The sequence below is a fragment of the Rhinoraja longicauda genome, chromosome 1, assembly GCF_053455715.1.
Source record: "Rhinoraja longicauda isolate Sanriku21f chromosome 1, sRhiLon1.1, whole genome shotgun sequence".
NCBI lineage: Eukaryota > Metazoa > Chordata > Chondrichthyes > Rajiformes > Arhynchobatidae > Rhinoraja > Rhinoraja longicauda.
The window spans coordinates 51549905-51572249 of record NC_135953.1 but is presented as its reverse complement, the minus strand read 5'-3'; the positions used below and the strand labels follow the sequence as shown (position 1 = coordinate 51572249).

Below are 22345 nucleotides of genomic sequence, written 5' to 3'. Positions count from 1 at the left end.
GGGAGTAGAGCATGGGGCTCAGAACACAGCCCTGTGGTGTGCCGGTACTCAGGGTGATAGTGGAGGACAGGTGCGGGCCCATTCTCACTGCCTGCGGTCGTTCCAGCAGGAAGTCCAGGATCCAGTCACATAATGACGAGCTGAGGCCTAGCTGGTGGAGTTTGGTGATGAGCTTGGTGGGGATGACCGTGTTGAAGGCGGAGCTATAGTCTATGAATAGCATCCTCACGTACGTGCCCTGTCTCTCTAGGTGAGTCAGGACAGTGTGAAGAGCCAGAGAGATGGCGTCCTCTGTGGATCTATTTGCCCTGTATGCAAATTGATGTGGGTCCAGTGAGTCAGGGATGCTGGATTTGATGTGTGAGAGGACCAGCCTCTCAAAGCACTTCATGACTATCGGCGTTAGGGCAACCGGGCGGTAGTCGTTCAGGTTGGAGATCTTTGCTTTTTTCGGCACCGGAACTATGATAGCCGACTTCAGGCACTTGGGGACCGTAGCTAGAGATAATGACAGGTTAAAGATCCTGGTGAATACCTCAGCCAGCTGTTCAGCACAGTCCTTCAGTACCCTTCCTTGAACTCCATCCGGTCCTGCAGCCTTGCGTGGGTTGACCCTTTGCAGAGCGCGTTGTACCTCATGTGTGTTCAGTTGCAAGACCTGTCCCACCGCCTCGGCTGGGGTTCTTTCACTCAAGGTGGTTTTGCCAGTTTCAAAGCGGGCAAAGAAGGTGTTAAGCTCGTTGGTCAGTGCCATATCGCTGTGGGGGCAGGCAGGGCTGCCCTTGTAGCCAGTGATGTCCCTGACACCCTGCCACATGCTTCTGGTGTCCGTGGTGTTGAAGTGGTCTTCCACCCGTTGCCTGTGGGTGTCTTTGGCCCTTTTAATACCTTTGTTCAGGTTTGACCTGGCAACACTGTATGCTGAAGTGTCACCAGATTTAAAGGCATTGTTGCGTGCCCTCAGCAGGTTCTGTACCTCCTTGTTCATCCAGGGTTTCTGGTTTGGGAACATCTTTATCTCCTTGTCCTCCGTGACATTCTCCACACAGCAGTTGATGTAGGAGAGCACAGTGGATGCGTATTCCTCCTTTCTTCAGTCTGAAGTCCACTACTGATCCATCGAAGAAAACAAGTTTGTGGATCCTCGGCCTCCCTCTTCAACTGTCAGCTCCTTGGTCTTATTGACGTTGAGAACAAGGTTGTTGTTCTGGCACTGTTCAATCAGATGATCAATCTTCCTCCAATACTCTGACTCATCATCATCCATAATTCATCCAACAACAGGTGTGTCGTCGGCGAATTTAAAGATGGAACTGTGTCCGGATATACAGTCACAGGTATAGAGTGTGTATAGGGGACTGCGCACACTGCCTTGTGGTGCCCCGGTGCTGATGGTTATCGAAAAGGAGGTGTTGTTGTCAATTTGCATTGGTTGTAGTCTATTGATGATGAAGTTGAGGATCTAGTTCCCAAGGTTGTGCAGAGGCCTAGTTCCCTGAGCTTGGTAACAAGTTTGGAGGGGACGATGGTGTTGAACGCTGAGCTGTAGTCGATGTGGTTCTGTGCAGAGTGATTCAGACAGCCACCACAGTCAGGATCAAAAAGATGGGGAGGCAGCGGGGAAATCAGGAGGCAGTGAAATATGCTTCTATACTAACCAGGGCTGGTGCAGCGACATCACGGTACTGCCTAACTTCTGTTCTCCGAATCTTAAATCATCTTTTATAAATTACAAACCATTTTATTCTCAGAGGGAATTTACCTCTTTTATTCTCACTGGAGTTTACATCCTCCCCCCCCCCCCCCCCCCCCCCGCAACCCTCCAAGCCTGTGTACGTGAGGCGCAAACGCAACCCACTGACCAGGTAATGAGAGTAGAGAGTGACTTCCCGGACTCCATGGTCACTGTTTTGGGTGATTTTAACAAGGCTAACCTCAGCCGAGAGCTTCCAAAATACGAATTCTCTGCCTCAGAAGGCAGTGGAGGCCAAGTCTCTGAATGCATTCAAGAGAGAGCTAGATAGAACTCTTAAGGATAGTGGAGTCAGAGGGTATGGGGAGAAGGCAGGAACGGGGTACTGATTGAGAATGATCAGCCATGATCACATTGAATGGTGGTGCTGGCTCGAAGGGCCGAATGGCCTACTCCTGCACCTATTATCTATTGTCTATTACCTGCCCCGCCAGAGGGGAGAGAACACTTGATCATTGTTATACTACAAGTAAGATCGCATTTCGCTCTGTTCCCCGTGTGGCTCTGGGACTCTTTGATCATTGTTTACTTCACCTTATTCCGACCTACAGGCAGAAACTAAAATCTGCTTCACCTGTGGTCAGAACAATGAAAAAGTGGACAAGCGAGGGCATTGGAAAAACCCACAGTCCTACGTTGACTGCACTGATTGGAATGAGTTCAGGGAAGCAACCATAAGCCTTGATGAATATACAGACACCATGACATCATATGTCAGCTTTTGTGAGGACAGTTGCATTCCCACTAGGACCCGGATCTGGTCCAACAACGACAAGCACTGGTTTCAGCAAAACTCAGACAGCTCCGCCAGTCTAAAGATGAGGCCTACAGGAGCGGGGATGCAGACAGGCCAAGTACAAACTGAGAAGAGGAATCAGAGTTGCCAAGGAAAGATGCTCTGAGAAGTTGAGGAGCATGTTCTCAGCTAATGATTCCTCTTTAGTGTGGAAGGGCTTGCAAGAAATCACCAGCTACAAGAGGAAAGCCCCCCCCCCCCCTCCTTGGACAATCATCAGCTGACCAACGACCTGAATGAGTTCTACTGCAGGTTTGATAGACAGACGGTACCCCCTCCCCCCCTCCCCCACCCACACCTCCTCAATTACTACTTCACACCCACCTACAGCCTGACTCCAGTCTGCAAAGACTGGACCCTCCTCTACTACCCACCCCTTCCTTGCTGCCCAACATCAGTCTGGCCACTTCTCCATCACCAACAATAGAAATGGAGGAGTTGGAAAAGCTATTCAGAAGACAGAAAAGCCGGAAATCTACAGGACCAGACAATGTTTCCCCCTCTACCCTAAAGCTCTTTGCTGAACAACTGGCACCAGTCTACACTGACCTTTCAATCAGTCCCTGCAAATCTGCATTGTCCCTGCCTACTTCAAAATCTCCACTATTGTTCCTGTGCCTAAAAAGCCAAGAATTACTGGACTTAATGACGACAGGCCTGTCGCACTGACCTCTGTGATCATGAAAACGCTTGAAAGACTTGTGCTTGCCTACCTGAAAAATATCACAAACCCCCTGCAGGTCCCCCTGCAGTTTGCATACCGGACAAATAGATCAGTTAACCTAGGCCTGCACTTCATCCTCCAGCACCTAGGCCGTCAGAGGACTTAAGGTTTATGTTTGTGGATTTTAGCTCTGCATTCAACACCATTGTGCCCTCCAAACTCTCCCAGTTGACTGTGCCTGAACCCCTCAGTCAGTGGATCACCAACTTCCTCACGGACAGGAAGCAGCATGTGAGGCTGGGAAAGAACATCTCAGACCCACTGACCCTCAGCATAGGAGCACCGCAAGGCTGCGTACTCTCCCCTCTCCTTTACTCTCTCTACATCAACGACTGCACCTCCACAGACACCTCTCACACAAACCAAGCTCCCTTCTATTGACTCCATTTATACCTCGCGCTGCCTCGGCAAGGCCAGCAGTATAATCAAGGATGAGGAGCACCCTGACCACTCCCTCTTCTCCCCTCTCCCATCAGGCAAAAGGTATAGAAGTGTGAAAACGCACACCTCCAGATTCAGGGACAGATTTTTCCCAGCTGTTATCAGGCAATTGAATCATCCTACCACAACCAGAGCAGTGCTGAACTATTATCTACCTCTTTGGTGATTCTCAGACTATCCCTGATCGGAATTTGCTGGCTTTATCTTGCACTAAACGTTACTCCCTTATCATGTATTAAGGATAGTGGAGTGAGGGGATATGGAGAGAAGGCAGGAACGGGGTACTGATTGAGAGTGATCAGCCATGATCGCATTGAATGGCGGTGCTGGCTCGAAGGGCTGAATGGCCTACTCCTGCACCTATTGTCTATTGTCTATTGTCTATTGTCTATACACGGTAAATTGCTCAACTGTAATCATGTATTGCCTTTCTGCTGACTGGATAGCACGCAACAAAAGCTTTTCACTGTACCTCGGTACACATGACAATAAACTAAACTGAACTGCATTATCTGATTCAAAATCATTCCAACCTTTTACATGCTGTGTCTCTGCACATAACAGTCGCAATGTTTCTTATAACATTACTTTCCTGCATTCATTCAGTTTCAAGGTTAATGTAAAATTCATTCCTTATTCTTTCTGTTCATGCACCTCACTGTCCTCCCATTCGCTATTATATTATATGCACAGAGCCCAATACATAACACCATACTGTGACAATCTGTCTATCTATGAAAAAAGTCAATTGCAGGTCAGGATTTACACATCTAATAATGCACATAGCAACATTATCGCTGAACTGGTGGATTCATTATACAGCTGAACCAGTTAATTGATAAGCAACCTTGGCAGACATAAAGCTGCTTATGAAAGCAAACAAGGGTAATTAAAGTGGATCTGGGACACAAGATAAAAATGATGGAGTGTGTTCCTTCTCTGACCAATTCTACCAACAACAACCATTCCTGAGGTCTTTAAAAATGAGCAAAGAGCCAATTAAATGTTAAATTATTATTGTGTGCATCCTGCAGAAATCGGGTTGCATTTTTTTTTGGTTCTGATGAATGACTAGCCTACTTACTATAATTGGTTTGACATCATTGGTAAACATCTAGTCATCCTCATGTGTTCATTACCAAATTATTTATATAAATTGCAAAATATAGCATAACACTCAAGCCATCTTTCTGACATTTAATGTCCTGGTATTTCAAAACTCTTTGAATAATTTTAATCTTTTCAAATGCCATGTTATTTTTTTATCAAATGTCTTCCAAACTCCCTACAAAGGTCAAAGTTTCACAAGCCACTTTTTATTCTTAATCTTGATAAATGATCTGTTGATAATATTTCAGCCATCAAAAGATCTTACAAAATTCATTGAATTCCATGTAGATGAAATAATATTATTTCCATTGAATTCATTAGATGCAGTTAGAGCTGATGCAATGCCAAAATTCAACGATTTCAACCATGCCAAATTCCAACTTCCTTTAACAGTTCCAATTGTCATCTCAATTATGCATTACGCTCCATGCAACATAATACTGCTGACACTCTTTCCTTTATAACTTAGCATATTATTTTGAGCTTAACATCTTTTGCTTTGATCTCTCCTTCATATGAACTGGATACGCATCTTGATACCCATTGGTACTGCAGGAGGATTTATGGTCATCCATAAATGTGTGCACAAGGCTAGAATTGATGATCCCCTTAAGAATGGCAGTGTTTAAAATAAGGTTATGAAATCTTGCAGGGTCCATCAATTATGGTCTTGTGTTCCTAACTGCAACTCCAGACATTGTGTCACCTGAAATAGACACATAAAGCTGGAGTAACTCAGCGGGACAGGCAGCGTCACTGGAGAGAAGGAATTGGTGGCGTTTTGGGTTGAGACCCTTCTTCAGACCGATGACACCTGATGTTTGTACTTGACAAGATTTTTAAGATACAACAGTGGTCCATCCCTTCAATAATAAAGGCAACAAAGCAGTTTTGGAAAATATCAAGGTATGCCCCTCTTACTCCAGTCCTGTCTACACTGTTGATCACAAATGTCCTGAACTGTGCCCTGCATGACCTTGACAGGGAAGTATATTGGAGATACAGGTTGGACGGCTCACTCTTCGACCTTGGAGACTGAAACCAAGGACCAAGATGCCTGAGAGACAGATTTTAGTGGCAATGTTTGCTAATGACCGTGTCCTAATGGCACATTTGGAGGTTGGCATTCAAGTCATCACTGTCAAGTTTGCCAAAGCTTCACAAGTCTTTGGTCTTACAGTCAGTCACAACAAGATCAGAGTCCTGCACCAACCTGCTCCAGGGTCTACAGTGTGTCTTTTCAGCAGAAGCACCAATGGCAATGAGTTGAAGAGAGTTAATCACTTCAAATACTTAGGAAGTGTCTCCTCTTCTGATGGCTCCTTCAGCATTGAAATAGTGGCTCGAATCAGCAAGGCCAGTCAGTTTCTTGTTTGCTAACACTCATGTGTGGTGAAACACACAAATGTCAAACTGTCAACAAATATCAAAGTGTCCAAACAAGCCTTTTGTATGGGAGACCAAAGGGTCCAAGTACATAGTTCCATGAAAGAAACAATACAGGTCGACAGGGTGTTGGAGAAGGCATTTGGCTCACTTGACTTAATCAGTCAGTGTATTGAGGTCAAGAGTTTTATGGTTTTGATGACCCTTCTGTAAGGAGAATGTCACTAAACTGTAAAGAGTGTAGAGGAGGTTTATTAGGATGTCGCCAAGTCTGGAGGGTTTGAGTTACAAGGAGAGGCAAAAAAAGGGGTCTTTTTTACCTGGAGTTTTATTGGCTGAGGGCTAGCCTACCAGTTTTTGAAAATGAGGGGCATAGATAACATGAATAGCCACAGTCTTTTCCCCAGGGTAGGAGAGTTTAGATGATAGATTCAATCAATTTGTTTTTGAACAATCTATCAGCTAAAATTGGATCTTTAACCCAATAAGTATCTACTAATATAGGATGTCATATTTTATTGATTCATATAAATAATAAACTCAAAAATTCCCCCATACATAATAAAAGGAAAACATTTGGAAATATTCAGGTGGCATCTGTTAGGAGAGAAACAGTAAATATTTTGCTTCATTGATCTGATAAAGGGTCATTGATTTCAAATATTAAGTTGGTTTCTCTCTCCACAGATGGTACCTGACCTGTTGAGGATTTAAAGCATTTTCTGTTTTAATGTTGGAATTCTAGCACTTGCAGTACTTTTTTTTCTAAATTTCCCTATTACAGTTGGACGTTTCATATGTTCATAAGTTCTAGGAGCAGGACAAGGCCATTCAGCCCCCCGTCTACTTCACCATTCATTCATGGCTGATATATCTTTCCCTCTCAACCCCATTCTCCTGACTTTGCCCCATAACCCCTGATACCCATCCTGCTCAAGAATCTATCATTCTCCACCTTAAAAATATCCATTGACTTCCTCCACAGCCATTTGTGGCAATTAATTCCACAGATTCCCCACCCTCTGACTAAAGAAGTTCCTTGTCATCACTTTTCTAAAAGTATGTCCTTTTATTCTGAGGTTATGGCCTCTGGTCCCAGACTCTCCCACTTGTGGAAGCATCCCCTCCACATTCACCCTATCCAAGCTTGAATGTTAACTCCAGTTTAGTAACAGAACTGTTAAAATGATGCCGCATTAATGCTCAGTTGGAAGTGCAGAACGACAATCTTTAGCAGAAGGACAAACTTTAGCACTTAGCAACCATTTTGTTCTTGCTCACATCAGAGTAGAAACATTCCCCATTTAAAAATGTCCTTAATGATAAACTGCCCACCTCCAGGAGACAATAGAAATAAAGTTAATCAAAATAATTCACCTTGGCAAAATGCTAAATATTCTATCTTTTGGATTAGCTAATTTTACGGTTCCAATTCTCCAACCTAACTCACTGTGGACATTGGTTTTTTTTTCTGGAACTATTTCGCTACAATGCTGAGAACTACATTCTGCACACTCTTCCTTCTCTTTGCGCTGCCTCTTGTACGTGAGTTTGGCTTGATTGCATTCATGTATAGCATTATCTGATTTAATTGGGTAGCGTGCAAAACAAAGCTTTTGTGACAATAAAAAACCTAGACCTAAATCTAAAGGAGATTTCCATGAAACAATTGAAAGTAGTTTGAAAGATGATCTAAAAGAGTCTATGCCCATGCATGCATGTCCATGCAATTGTGTTGAGGTCTGCTTTCTCATCAGATTGTTGGAAACTACATGTTATTTTAAATTTGATTTAAGGTCAATGGGCACAACCAATGCATTTTGAGTCTGTTGGGACTAATTCCTTTTATCTTAATGTTTCAAATGACAAAGGTGAAGTTGAAGAGTTTTTTTCTGTCTCATCCAAATTTTCAATAAAATTGTTATTGCTTTTCCCTGGACATAAATTGACGCTATTTTGCCTTTATGAATTGCATCCCTTTTTTGCCAGAGTTCGAGGAGAATAATCATAGTTATACAACACGGAAACTAACCCTTTGGCCCAACTTGTCATTGCCAACCAAGATACCCCACCTGCACTAGTCCCACATGCCCACATCTGGCCCATATCCCTCAAAACCTTTTCAATCCATGTACCTGTCCAAAAACACTGTTTTGTAGAATGCACTTAATAATTGTGATGAGAATAAATATTTTTAATGGGGAGATAAATATAAAAATGGTAGTGGGGGCATGGGACTCGCTGCCAGAGGAGATGCTGGAGGAAGACATGACAGTGGCATTTGTGAGACTTTTAGATAGGCAGAGAATGGAGGGATATGGATCACATGCAAGCAGAGGAGATTAGTTTAACCTGGCATCATGTTTGGCACAGACATGAAGGACCAAAGAGCCTGTTCCTGTGCTCCATTACCTAGATGCAAAATGCTGCAAACAGTAAAATCCTGCATGCTGCAGATTCCTACATATTATCTTTTGGAGACTTTAGACATCACCAATTTGACTTTCCATTGCTGCATTAAGCAGAATGCTGATGTCTAGTTAATGTGAGCAGAGTGGCTCATCTTGTTCCCAATAGATTTGCTTATCAACATTTGAAATGCTCTCTATTTCTGAACATTAGTTTGATAAGGCATTCTGCAGGAAGGAATTAAAGACCAGTGAATGAGAGTGTGTCATTGTTTAAAGATCACATGAAAGCTACTCTCGAAAGAACTGCAACGATTGAGCAAAACACAAAGTGTTGAATGAACTTAGTGGGTCAGGCAACATTCCTGGGGAGGGAATGGACAAATTATCCTTCTTCAGACTGATTGCTTAGGGGGGAAAATCTGGAAAAGAGAGGTGGGACACAGCTTGGTAAATGATAGCTGGGTACAGGTCGGGGGGGGGGGGTGATTGGAAGATGAATGGTGTAAGTGACAAAGGCTAGAGCTAAACAAGAGATAAAATTGTATCATATAAGAAGAGAAGTGGAGTGAAATGTCAAGCAAGAGGGAGGTATGTTGGTGGAAGTGGACAGGGGTGATGGAAATGAGGTTGGCAAAACAGAAATGGGGAACATCGGTATGAGAGATGTGTGTGCGAAGGAGGTGAAAGGGGTCGGGTGACTGGGACAGAGGTTGAGAGATGATGGGAGAAATGGGAACACGCTGCAGTAAGGGTGGGGGACATGGAAAAGATGAGGTGGGGGTATTAATTGAAATTGGAGAATTAATTGTTCATATTGTTGGACTGTAAGCTACCCAAGTGGAATATGAGCTGCAAAATTGTATTATAATCAATTTGGCCTGTGTAAAACAAACAGTGTTCCCTAATTCATCATTTGCACTATAGCTAATTTATGTTATTCATCTCAAAGTACAACTGCAATGGTTGTTTTGCTGAAAAAAGTGTGCAATTCCACTGGCATATGTTTAGGGAGAAGTTGGTGCCAAATGTAGCAATGTTGAAGTGTGGATTTACATGCTTTATGTACAAAACATAAACCAGGACACCATGATGATCATCACATAAATATAGAAGAGGAAGTAATTCAACGCTTCAATTCAATCCTTCAATCTGTTCTGTCTTCCAGTTAGATCATGGCTGATGTGTACTCAGTTACATTAATTTATTTTCAAATAGCTTTATATGTGCAGTTGTGTGTTTCCATAACATGAATTGGATTGGGGAACACCATTTGTATTACACTGGCCGAATTGTTGTAACATGATTTCGATCAAAAACTTGAAAACAATTTAGAAGTTAGTTTGGAAATTGACAAGCAGAAGTAAAGCTGTCTAGGAGGGGAGGGGAGGGGGGGGGGGAAGAGTCCAGTCCAGGAAAAAGAACAGTTTCTTATAGTAATCAGACAACATTATCTCTTAAGAACACGGCTGCTACTTTAACCAGAGGTGGTTAATGAAATTCACAGGTAATTGCTTCTCTTGACATTTGTGCAATGATACTCTGTTAAACAATGTAACATAAAGCTTTCAGTAGTTTTAGCTTGCAGTGATAGCAAACATTGCTATTTTAAAAAACCCTTTATTTTTGATATCCTGCAGGAAAAATACTTTTTTATTGTGATCCTGAAACTTTCTGGACCCTAATCTCCTTTCGCCATTGACAAACACTTTTTTAATAAGGTGATTTTCTGTAATGCAAATTTTCTTTGCAACACAACTGTCACGTTATTGCAGAACTACCTGAATATCTTAAAAACAAATCCCTTTGCTCTTGATTCCTTTCCCATTAGATTAGGCCAACGTTCTGGGAATAGCCCTTCCAAAGCTTCTGTTTTTTTCTCTATCTGAAATAAAATAATTTTATTACTTTCACAAACGCTTCCTATGAGATGGTGTTTCAGTATTACATCTTCAGCACCAAGGCTCTAAATAGGTTTTGTTCTGGTTGATGAGCATGACATGATTGAAATGGACATCCATAATTTTGAGGGAACCTGTACTCATGATTTAGGTCATCATTCTGACTAAGTCAATCAATCCTCAGATAAACAGTTCCAAACATTCCCAATTTTACTTTTGGTTTAAGGGCAAGTATTGAATTAAACCTGCTGACTGAATGGATGATGGTGTGAGATCTCCAAAGGCCTTGCGGGAAAAATCTATAAAAACATTTATTTTGGAGTATTTTGATCAATTATGGTTTAAATATAAATGAACAGAAAGGATATTTACTACTTGAACTCAAGTTGAATCAATTGAGCATGGAAAGTAATAGCCTAGCCTAATGGTGGAAGGAAACTGTTTGTGGAATGGTTTATGACAATAGACAATAGGTGCAGCAGGAGGCCATTCGGCCCTTTGAGCTAGCACCGCCATTCAATGTAATCATGGCTGATCATTCTCAATCAGTACCCCGTTCCCGCCTTCTCCCCATACCCCCTGACTCCGCTATCCTTAAGAGCTCTATCTAGCTCTCTCTTGAATTTGGAATCTTGGGTTAATTTGGAAGCTTTATAATTGGGTGGTAAATTCAGTCCAGGATAACACACATGTTTTGAAATAATACATCAAGGGTACGATGCATTGAATGATCAAGTAATTTCACAAAAATGCAAGCAGCAACCAATTAATTTTATCAGGACAAATAATCTAATGTATTTTAATTTTTAATGTATTTATTTCAAAAACAAAAAAAAGTATTTTAAATGCATGGGAAAAATTTAATGTTCAGGTCTAACTTTTAATCAAATGTTTATAGAAACATAGAAACATGGAAAATAGGTGCAGGAGGAGGCCATTCCGCCCTTCGAGCCAGCACCGCCATTCATTGTGATCATGGCTGATCGTCCACAATCAATAACCCGTGCCTGCCTTCTCCCCATATCCCTTGATTCCACTAGCCCCTAGAGCTCTATCTAATGCTCTCTTAAATCCATCCAGTGATTTGGCTTCCATTGCCCTCTGTGGCAGAGAATTCCACAAATTCACAACTCTGGGTGAAAAAGCTTCTTCTCACCTCAGTTTTAAATGGCCTCCCTTTTATTCTAAGACTGTGGCCCCTGGTTCTGGACTCGCCCAACATTGGGAACATTTTTCCTGCATCTAGCTTGTCCAGTCCTTTTATAATTTTATACATTTCTATAAGATCCCCACTCATCCTTCTAAACTCCAGTGAATACAAGCCTAGTCTTTTCAATCTTTCCTCATATGTCAGTCTTGCCATCCCAGGGATCAATCTCGTGAACCTATGCTGCACTGCCTCAATTACAAGGATGTCCTTCCTCAAATTAGGAGACCAAAACTGTACACAATACTCCAGATGTGGTCTTACCAGGGCCCTATACAACTGCAGAAGAACCTCTTTACTCCAATACTGAAATCCTCTTGTTATGAAGGCCAACATTCCATTAACTTTCTTCACTGCCTGCTGTGCCTGCACGCCAACTTTCAGTGACTGCTGTACAAGGACACCCAGGTCTCATTGCACTTCCCTTTTTCCTAATCTGACACTATTGAGATAATAATCTGCCTTCTTGTTTTTGCCGCCAAAGTGGATAACCTCACATTTATCTATATTATACTGCATCTGCCACCCATCTGCCACTCACTCAACCTGTCCAGGTCACCCTGCAACCTCCTAACATCCTCTTCACAGTTTACACTGCCACCCAGCTTTTTGTCATCCACAAACTTGCTAGTGTTGCTTCTAATTCCCTCTTCCAAATCATTAACATATATATGGTAAACAGTTGAGGCCCCAACACCGATCCTTGCGGCACTCCACTTGCCACTGCCTGCCATTCTGAAAAGGACCCGTTTACTCCTACTCTTTGCATCCTGTCTGCCAACCAATTTTCTATCCATGTCAACACCCTACCCCCAATACCATATGCTCTAATTTTAGTCACCGATCTCCCTTGCGGGACCTTATCAAAGGCTTTCTGAAAGTCTAGATACACTACATCCACTGGCTCCCCTTCATCCATTTTACTTGTCACATCCTCAAGAAATTCCAGAAGATTAGTCAAGCAGGATTTCCCTTTCATAAATCCCTTTTATAAATCGCAGTTTCTGCTAAAATTATATTTTGAATCCGTATGGACCACTGTGGTGGTTTTTCATGTGAACAATCTCCTCCTTTGCAAATTAAACAGGGGATCTGAAGTCTCAAAAACACTGGATTTTTTTAATGGACAATAAAATTAAGAACAGCAATCTGCTTCAAGAACAATAGAATCCAGCTGAGTGCTGCAAATGTCCCATCATCTGCAGGATTTTCTTTTGCTCTCAAACGTTCTGGATTCCAAAAGAATGGCAATTGACTGCACGATGGCAGCTTGTACATAATTTTCAAAGATTTCCCCGCAGACATAAAGGAAAAAATAGCTGAGGTTGTGACCATCATTTTCCAATCCACTCCGTTTATAAACATGCTGCTTAGAAGACTGTGTGAATGTTAACTTTCTATGCTTTAAGAGTGGGAGAAGAATGGACTATTGCAGGTCACCTAGCCTTACCTCAGGAATGAGCAAATAATTGGGAAAAAAAGTGTGAGGGCAATGTTAATTATTGTTCAGAAGGATGAGGATTAAACTAAGACAATCCTGAATTTGATTTTTTTTGACAAGATAATTGAGAGTTGATGAGGATCAATGTATATGGATTTCAGGAAAGATTTTTGACTCATGGAAGACTGGAAAGAGAAAAATGACTGGCAAATTATAACCAAGCAGACTTAACTGTTAAACTGGTGTGTCCTGCTGTTAGTAAGTTAGAAAAAAAACCATTACTGATGGAATCGTTGAAAATGAGTAGATCCAAAAATTCAATTATTTTCTTAATGATGAGATACTCAGAGCTGTGGAGAAACCATCTGCACAAATGACCAAAACTACTGCATGAATGCAAATAAGGTAATAGTAGGCTAATGGAATGTTTGCCCTTTTATTTTAACAGTAGAATACAGGGTCATTTAAGTTATACTTCAATTGCACACCATCTTTCTCTGATGTCATTTGGAGAACTGCTTTCATTTTTGACCACCAAACTTGAGAATACATTGCAATAAAAAGGACAAAAAGGTGAGAACACTCAGCAGGTCAGGCAGCATCTGTGGAAAAAGAAAAGGAGTTAATATTTAAGGTTGAAGACCCTTTATCAAGACTGTGAAAAAGAGAAAACAAGTTATTTTTAAGTTGCTGAGAGGGTGGGGGATGGAAAAGATAAAAGCTGTGAAATCTGATGAGAATTACATCTTTCTCTTTTGCTTGTTCACCCTTAGTAGATCCTGTTCACATTCCCTACACCTCTGCATTTTGAAGCAGTGACATTCCTACGTTTGTGTTTTCTCTCCATAACTGCTCTGATCTTACAGCCTTTCAACGTCTTTATTCGTATTAGTTCTGTCTGACTGCCCTCATTAACCCAGCAACCTGATTACTTCATCAATGTTAATCCCATTGCAACCCTGTCCTCACCCTCATGTATATCCATTCTTTCCACACCCTTCCTACAAATTAACATTAACTCGTTTTCTCATTCCAATTCTACATTTCCATACATGTTTTCTACATTTCCTGTTTTTATTTCAGACTTTCAGCATTTGCATTTTAAAAATTACTTTGTGTGTTATTTACATTAACCTGTGATCGGCTTCAAAACAAATTAACCAGACTAATATTCATATCTTGCGTTTAGATAGTATCTCAAATGCCATACTAGTGAGTGAATACTAACGAGACCACAGTTTTAAACATTAAATGCAAACTCTGGGAGAAATTGGAAGCCTCTTGCCCAAGACTTGGAAATTTAGTTGGGCGAAGGCACATGAAATGAGACGAAGAAAAAAAGTGAGCACCAACAGATATTGATCCTTTTAAGAACAAGTGATCTACGACCAAAGAAAATACTTCTTCAAGCCATTGGTGCTGACATTTATCACCAAAGACTTGGTGGCAAGATGGAGGCAGTAGCAGCAAATAATTAATCATAATTCCTTTTGGTGTGAGGTATGGTTTGGTATACAAGTTGCTTTTTTTCTTGCCCATCAATTTTGAATATTGGTATGTATTTAGGGTAATTATAATGTTTTACCTTAAAATATAACACAAAAAAAGACACTTCTTCAGTGGAAGTAGGCTTATCACTGAAATACTTATTGCTCGTATATGTAACCATTTGTGAATGTAGCATTTTGAACAGCGTTGTGGGTCTCATGACAATGCTACTTCTGAAGCACTTGCAATATCCCACAAGGCACAGATCCATTAAAAATATCGGAGAGAAAGAACATTAAAAATTTATTACTTGTAGCTATAGGTAAGTACTTAGCTGGTCACAAGGTTTACATTAATGTTTTCTGACATTATTTTAACCATCAAACGTAAGTACTATAACTGTCCCACTGGTTATCTATCATTGAAAGTAATGATTTGACCTTTGATAGATCCCAAAGAGTCAGGAGTCAAGAGTGTTTATTTGTCATATGCACCGGGAACTGAACAATAAAATTATTTCTAGCGGCAGCTTTTACAGGCACAGTAACTCAACAACTCATTAAAATAAATAGCAATAAATAATAAAACAGTAAATGATTAGTTATATTTATGCTAAATTAACACTTTATCAAGATATATTTATACTAAATGGACACTTTGTGAAAGAGGTCTCTAATCAAGGGCAGTGAGAGCATACTAGTAGGTTGCAGAAAGAGTTAGTGGTCTAAACTATTTTGTGATGTATGAAAACACACACCACCAGATTCAGGGACTGTTTCTTCCCAGCTGTTATCAGGCAACTGAATCATTATTCCACACCCAAAAGAGCAGTGCTGAACTACTATCTATCTCTTTGGTGACCCTCGGACTATCCTTGATCGGACTTTACTGGCTTTACCTTGCACTAAATGTTATTCCCTTATGTTTCGACACACTGTTAATGGATCAATTGTGATTATGTATTGTCTTTTTGCTGACTAGTTAGCACACAACAAAAGCTTTTCACTGTCCACGCGATAATAAACTAAAATGAACTGAAACTGAATTGAACTAATGTCCCCAGCAAGAGAAGGTCCAAAAGATATCCATCAGGAACAAAAATGCTTTTGTTTGACTTATATGGTATTGAGCAACACAGCTGTTATGTGAACATCTGAGATGCCATAGAAACATAGAAAAATAGGTGCAGGAGTAGGCCATTCGGCCCTTTGAGCAACGCCATTCAATATGATCATGGCTGATCATCCTAAATCACTACCCCATTCCTGCTTTTTTCCCATGATTCCTTTAGTCCGAAGAGCTAAATGTAACTCTCTCTTGAAAGCTTCCAGTGATTTGGTCTCCATTACCTTCTGTGGCAGAGAATTCTCCAGATTCACAACTCTTTGGGTGAAGAAGTTTTTCCTCATCTCAGTCCTTTGGATAATGCTACCTTTGAACAAATTATAGTTATGTTTTGAGTTAATATAATTTAATTTGTCAAAACTTTAATTTTCTATTGTTTTATTGATTGCGAGTAAACTGTTTCCCTGAATATTAAAGTATGTTTCAACAGTTAAAATATTAAATACTTGTTCAAGGAGGATTATCTTGCCAATTTGTTTAACTGCAGATGCATATCATTCCGTAAGAACTGTAATCCATTGGAATTTTCATATTAACATATCAATGCTGCATAATTATATATTTCTTTATTTTCTGGGATCTGGGTCCCACTGACAAGGCCAGTACTAATGGCCCAATTTAATTACTGTTAATAAAAATGGTAGTAATTCATTTCTTGAATTGTTCTAGTCATTCTGCTGAAGACACACAGTGCAATTGAGTAGGAAGTATCAGGATTTTGACCAAGCAATAATGAAACAATGGCAGGATGGACTGCAAAGGGAGGGGAACATCAGGTGATGGTATTTGCATAATCCCATTGCTCTGGACTCCTTGGTGAGAGAATGAATGAATAAGTTTATTGGCCAAGTATGCATGTACAAGGAATGTGTCTTGGTGCTCCGCTCACAAATGACAACACAAACATACAGTTAACAATTAGGAATAAAGCATAAACACATCAAAACAATAAGGATACACCATTACGGTCTAAACATGTGGGTGCAAATAAACCAGAGCAAAAAAGAAACTACAGACTTTGGTTATTGAGTAGAACTATCACTCGTGGAAAAAAGCTGTTTTTATGTCTGGCTGTGGCTGCTTTGACAGTCTGGAGTCGCCTTCCAGAGGGAAGTGTTTCAAAGAGTTTGTGGCCAGGATGAGAGGGGTCAGAGATGATCTTGCCCGCTCGCTTCCTGGCCCTTGCAGTGTACAGTTCGTCAATGGGGGGAAGGCTGCAGCCAACAACCTTCTCAGCTGTGCGAATGATCCGAGGAATGGTTAATGGAGTTTAATGCAGATACGTGCGAGATGATGCATTTTGGGAAGTCCCTTTTGCCTGTGTTTGGCACATATCTCTCCAAACCTTCCTATTCATGTACCTGTCCAAATGTCTTTTAATGGTGTAATAGTAGCTGCTTCAACTACCTCCTCTAACAGTTCGTTCCGTATACCCACCACCCTCTGTGCGAAAATGTTGTCTTTTAGGGTCCTATTAATTCTTAAATCTCTGATTGTCCAAACCTTGGTAATAGACTATACATTCAACCTGGCTATTCCCTTTTTGATTTTATACGTCTCTATAAGATCACTGCTTATCCTCTTGTGCTCCAAAGAATAACGTCCTAGCCTGCCCAACCTTTCCCGATAGCTCAGGCCCTTAGGTCCTGGCAACAACCTCGTAAAACCTCTCTGCACTCTTTTCAGCTTAATTAATATCCTTCTTTAAAACCCTATTTATCAGTGACAGCATTTTCAGGGAACTACGTACCTGGACGTAGATTCCTTGGCTCTACAATACTCCCAAGTGTCTTACCAATCACGGTGAAGGTCCTGGTTTGACTTCCCAAAATGCATCATCTCACACCTATCTGCATTAAACTCTATTAACCATTCCTCACCCACGTGCCCAGCTGATCAAGATCTTGTTGTAATTTTTTGATAACCATCTTCACAGTCCATGACAACATTCACTTTAGTGTCATCTGCAAACTTACTAAACATGCCTTGTACATTCTCATCCAAGTCAATGATATAAACCACAAACAGCAATGGCCCAGCAATAACCCCTGAGCCACACCTCTAGACCCAGGCATCCATTCCAAAAACAATCTTCCATTCCTCTGTTACCATCCATGAAGCCAATTCTGTATCCAATTAAATGTTGTAGAATCAGACTGAAGAAGCCTTCTGACCCAAAACACATTGATCAATGTTCTCCAGAGTTGCTACCCGATGAGCTGAGTAACTCAAGCACTTTGTGTCTGTATCCAGTCATCTTGTTGTTTTCCTTGGATCCCATGTAATCTAACCTTACAGAGCAGCCTACCATGCGGAACTTATCAAAGGTCTTGCTGAAGTCCACATAGACAACGTCTACCACCTTGGCATCATCAAACATTTTGGTTGCTTTTTCAAAAAACTCAATCAGAATCATAAGCATTGATCTCCCATGTGTAAAGCCATGCTCACTACTCCTAATCAACCCCTGTCTATCGAAATGCATATGTATCTTATCCCTCAGATTCCTCTCCAGTAACCTATCTGCTACAGACGTTAGGACTATAGTTCCCAGGCTTTTTCTTGAAGCCCTTCTTAAAAAGAGGTTCAACATTAGCCACGCTCGTCATCTGGCACCTCACCCATGTCTAATGATGATTCATAGATCTCAGTCCCTTTAGTTATTCCATCGTGCTGCTGATATATTCCTTGTAGATGACAGAATGTCTTTGGAGTATCAATGTGCTGGTCACTCACTGTGGGTATCCAGTCTCTGAGCTGTCTTGTAAGCCACCCTATTTATGTTGGCGGTTCATTTGTATTTCTGATCAATACTGAGTCCTCCCCAAGTCCCCAGGCTTCCTAACCTGTGGAAATAGTTTATCTCATTGAGTTCATTATTCTGATTCTCAACCTCTCATTGCTCACTGATTTTCTAACCAGGTCAACATTTACTGTCTGTTCCATGTGCCTCAGCTGCAGCTAACAGGCTCTTATTAAGGATATTATCAAATGCATTCTGGAAGTCAATTATAAATAATATCTTTTGATAATCCCCTTCTCCCTCCAGTCATCTCTCAGGCTCATTAGGCTTTGCAAATCCATTCTGATTTTCTCTGATCAACTGAACATTTTCAGGATGTTTAGTCCTTCTGTACTTTATTACAGACGCACCATTTGCAACAAATATTAGGCTAACAAGTCTATAATTATTCTATTTCCCTCGTTTTCCTTCCTAAATTTAATTTATTTGGGTGTCTTGTTGCTTTTTATTGGTATGATTATATGGCAATCTGAATTTCACTGCACTTTAATTGGTACATGTGACAAAAAACAAACCTTGAACCTTAAATAGCAGAGTGCGTGCACAATTTTCTGGTTCACAAATTGAGAGCATTTGAAAGTTTATTATTTGTATCTGCAGCTTTCACCTATTTTCTTTAACATTTTGGAATGGGAGATGCCTGGTCCTGAAGATTCATCACCAAATTTATTGATCTTTCAACTTTAAAAGAAATGATTATACTTTATTCACCCAATGTAAAAGGGAGAAAAGGTGATTTGATATGGTAAATTAAGGTACTGAAGAGTAAAAATGTGTGGTACCAAAACACATTTTTTTTACAGTAATCTGCAATGTAGTTTGGATGCATTTAAGTATGAAACCAAAATGTCGGTATCCAAATTAGGCAGCGACTTAAATCTTTTATGGTGCTTTTTACCGAGCAGCACAGGCAATGGTATCTTTGTGGTACCTGGATCATTGCAAAGAAGATCTCCATTTCAATCCACCTTACAGCAAGTTCCTCCATTATTCCATTCTCCCATCCCTCTCCGCTAATCCTGATCTAATTTAAGAGCCTCTCTCCTTCAGTACTCTTTAATTCCTTGCCCAAACCTTTTCATGGCATTTGATCTCCATCCCTTCACCAGTCCACCAGCGTGTCTTCCCTTGTTTAGTCCTTGCCCTTTCCCTTATTCACCCTATCATTCCCTCCCCAGGGAAATGGAGATGAAGGAGAAGTTATAAGAAGGACTTCAGCCAGACAAAAAAGAGTGATGCTGACAGGGAACTGTTTGGGCCTTTGTTTGAGGCTGGTGGCTATTATGGCGTACGATGGAAGTATAAAAGAACTACCTGTCCATGGGGAAGGTGAATTAATTTAGAGCATGAAACTGGAAACTGTCCAAGAGCTAAGGGCATTAGAGGTGCCTTGGCTGTAAACGGGAATAAACAAAACATGAACAAGAATAGAGGCATGGTAGGAAGAAATAAATTATTCGGAGCAAAAGCAATGAATCTACCATGGCGATCATGGTTGATCTCGGTATGAAGAGCCGTCTGACTGTGGTAAATTTTGCTCTGATCTATTACTGTGGTTAAAATTGAAAACCCAATCTCTGGTGAAATCACAAGGGTGAATATGTGTATGGAGTTGTAAATATGAAAATCATGAACTTGTAACCTCCACTACAGCCATATTAAGTACAGGAACTGGTAATAAAAGATAATTCGTACCACAAGGATTTAAATACTTGGACTTGGCCTTGACTTCCATTTCATGTCTAGATAGATTCAGGATGGTTGCAAGATGGAGTGAGTCACTAATTCCCCTTTGGTAAAATAATTTGTTCTGATTTTCCTGGGAGCATGATTCTGCTGAGTAGCATCTGCTGAGATAATCATTATTACATGCAAATTATATTGAAATGAAGTTTTAGTATTCAGTGGTCTATTCCCTTGCAAAATGAGCACCTGTATAAAAGATGCTTCAGAGTCACTTGGCAGCTGCCAACAGTCAAATGTGCTGTTAAAGGACATCGTCAACATCTAACGCTTATCTAAAAATTTTGTTTACTCTTTTCAATCTTCCCATTGGATTTGGGCTTACATCTGTTACTTTTTTTGTCCCTTTAGAGATGTTTGACCTCACAAAACATTGGTACTTTATTTTGATTTCTCCTTTCTCTTCTGCATGGAAGAAGAAGATGAGAACTTAAGCTGATGGAAAGCATCTGGCATGAAATAACTGAAGCCCACACTTCCATATTTACAATCTTTCATACTAATCAGCAATCCCTTGTGTGGGGATAAGAAGTTGTGCAATCTGTTTGTCCTGGAATTAGAGCCAACTTTTGCAGGAGCGGATTGTAGAGCTGAATTGGTGTGTTGTTGGTTTCTCTCAGACTGTAGCAGGGGTAATTGGCTACTTCAATCTTTTCTCTATCCAGGCATCAAGCATGTTATCAGCAATTCAGTGCATAATTTTACTTTGAATCAGCATACCAATGTTACTTTCAGCGTGGTGGCTGGACCTGAAGATGTAGGGTACAATTGCTGTATTTTGTATCATGTATACCATTCCTAAGAGCACTAAAAGTTCCTCTGTAAAGGGTCTAATGCGACCAGTGTATTACTGTTATAGGTCCTAGATGAATTAATCATTGTGCCCCGTTGTGCCTCTAATTAGGTTTCTTTCAAAACTCACCTCCTATTTCTTCTCGGTACTCCAAAAGTAACAAGAACATTCAGGATTACTTTGTTTACCAGATACATGCTTTCTTCTCTGCCTTTGCAAGGGCATTCTAGCCATGATTACTTATTATGACATGCACATGTATCAAAGGGGATTGGTAATGTTCAAAGAGGCAACAACATCAAATATAGTCATAATTGTTGATGACATGCCAAAGGTGATATTTGGCTTTGGATTCTCTAGAAGTGTCCTCTACCTCAATATATTCAGTGTGTAAATAACCAAGGATGACAGGGTACAGTCATTAATTTCTCCAATTGAGCCACCATCTGTTTTGTGGTTATTGACACCATCTGCAAGTGCTTTTGGAAAGTATTCTTCCCTGAAATTGAAATTAGGCTATTGCTAGATTCTGTGCTTTTGCTCATCGATGCTAATCTCTGTAATACTTTGTGGTATATTCGGCCCATTGTTACCAATGAGGAATGATAATAAAGCTACATTTTCAGTTGTAAAAAGATAAGCAGTTCTAAAAATACACTGCGGTAAATTGTTTAATTAAGAATGTATTGATTTTATTTACAAAGCATAATCCTCACCTTGAGCACCATTTATATTTTGGCAATCACTGTGGTTTGTCATCTGTTGCTTGAGCACCATAGCAGACCAACGGCATCAATACAAATTTAAATTGGCTATAGCAGTGCGGATGTCTGTTTATCCTCGAGAGCCTCTCTGCAAGAGTTCCAAATGAAGTGATAATAATTCTAGGTTCATCATTCCATTTAACTGTAGAACACGGACTTTACACTTGATGAAACTATATTGATGTTGAGTTTTGCTTTGTTTGTGTGTCTTCATTCAAAAAAAAATCTGGGGAGGATTATGATTGTAAAATAACATCGAGACAAATGACTGAACTCAGTCTGTTTCCTGTTCACATAAAGCTCATACGTTTGTATTTTGTAACCCTGAAGGGATAGTTTGTAGAGACATACAGATTCGTGGGCTGAATATTTTTCCGACCCTCAAACATGAAATACATCATCGATAATTAATAAAGGTATCAGAGATTTTAAGTCATTTTATTCCATAAGTAACAGTGCCAT

The 22345-nt window shown here is 40.5% G+C and overlaps 1 protein-coding gene across 1 annotated transcript in view; it reads left to right on the top strand.

Moving 5' to 3' along the window:
* pde4d (phosphodiesterase 4D, cAMP-specific) overlaps window positions 1-22345 on the top strand; it is an 805358-nt gene that overhangs the window by 130778 nt on the left and 652235 nt on the right. The gene's annotated exons all lie outside the window — the stretch shown is intronic.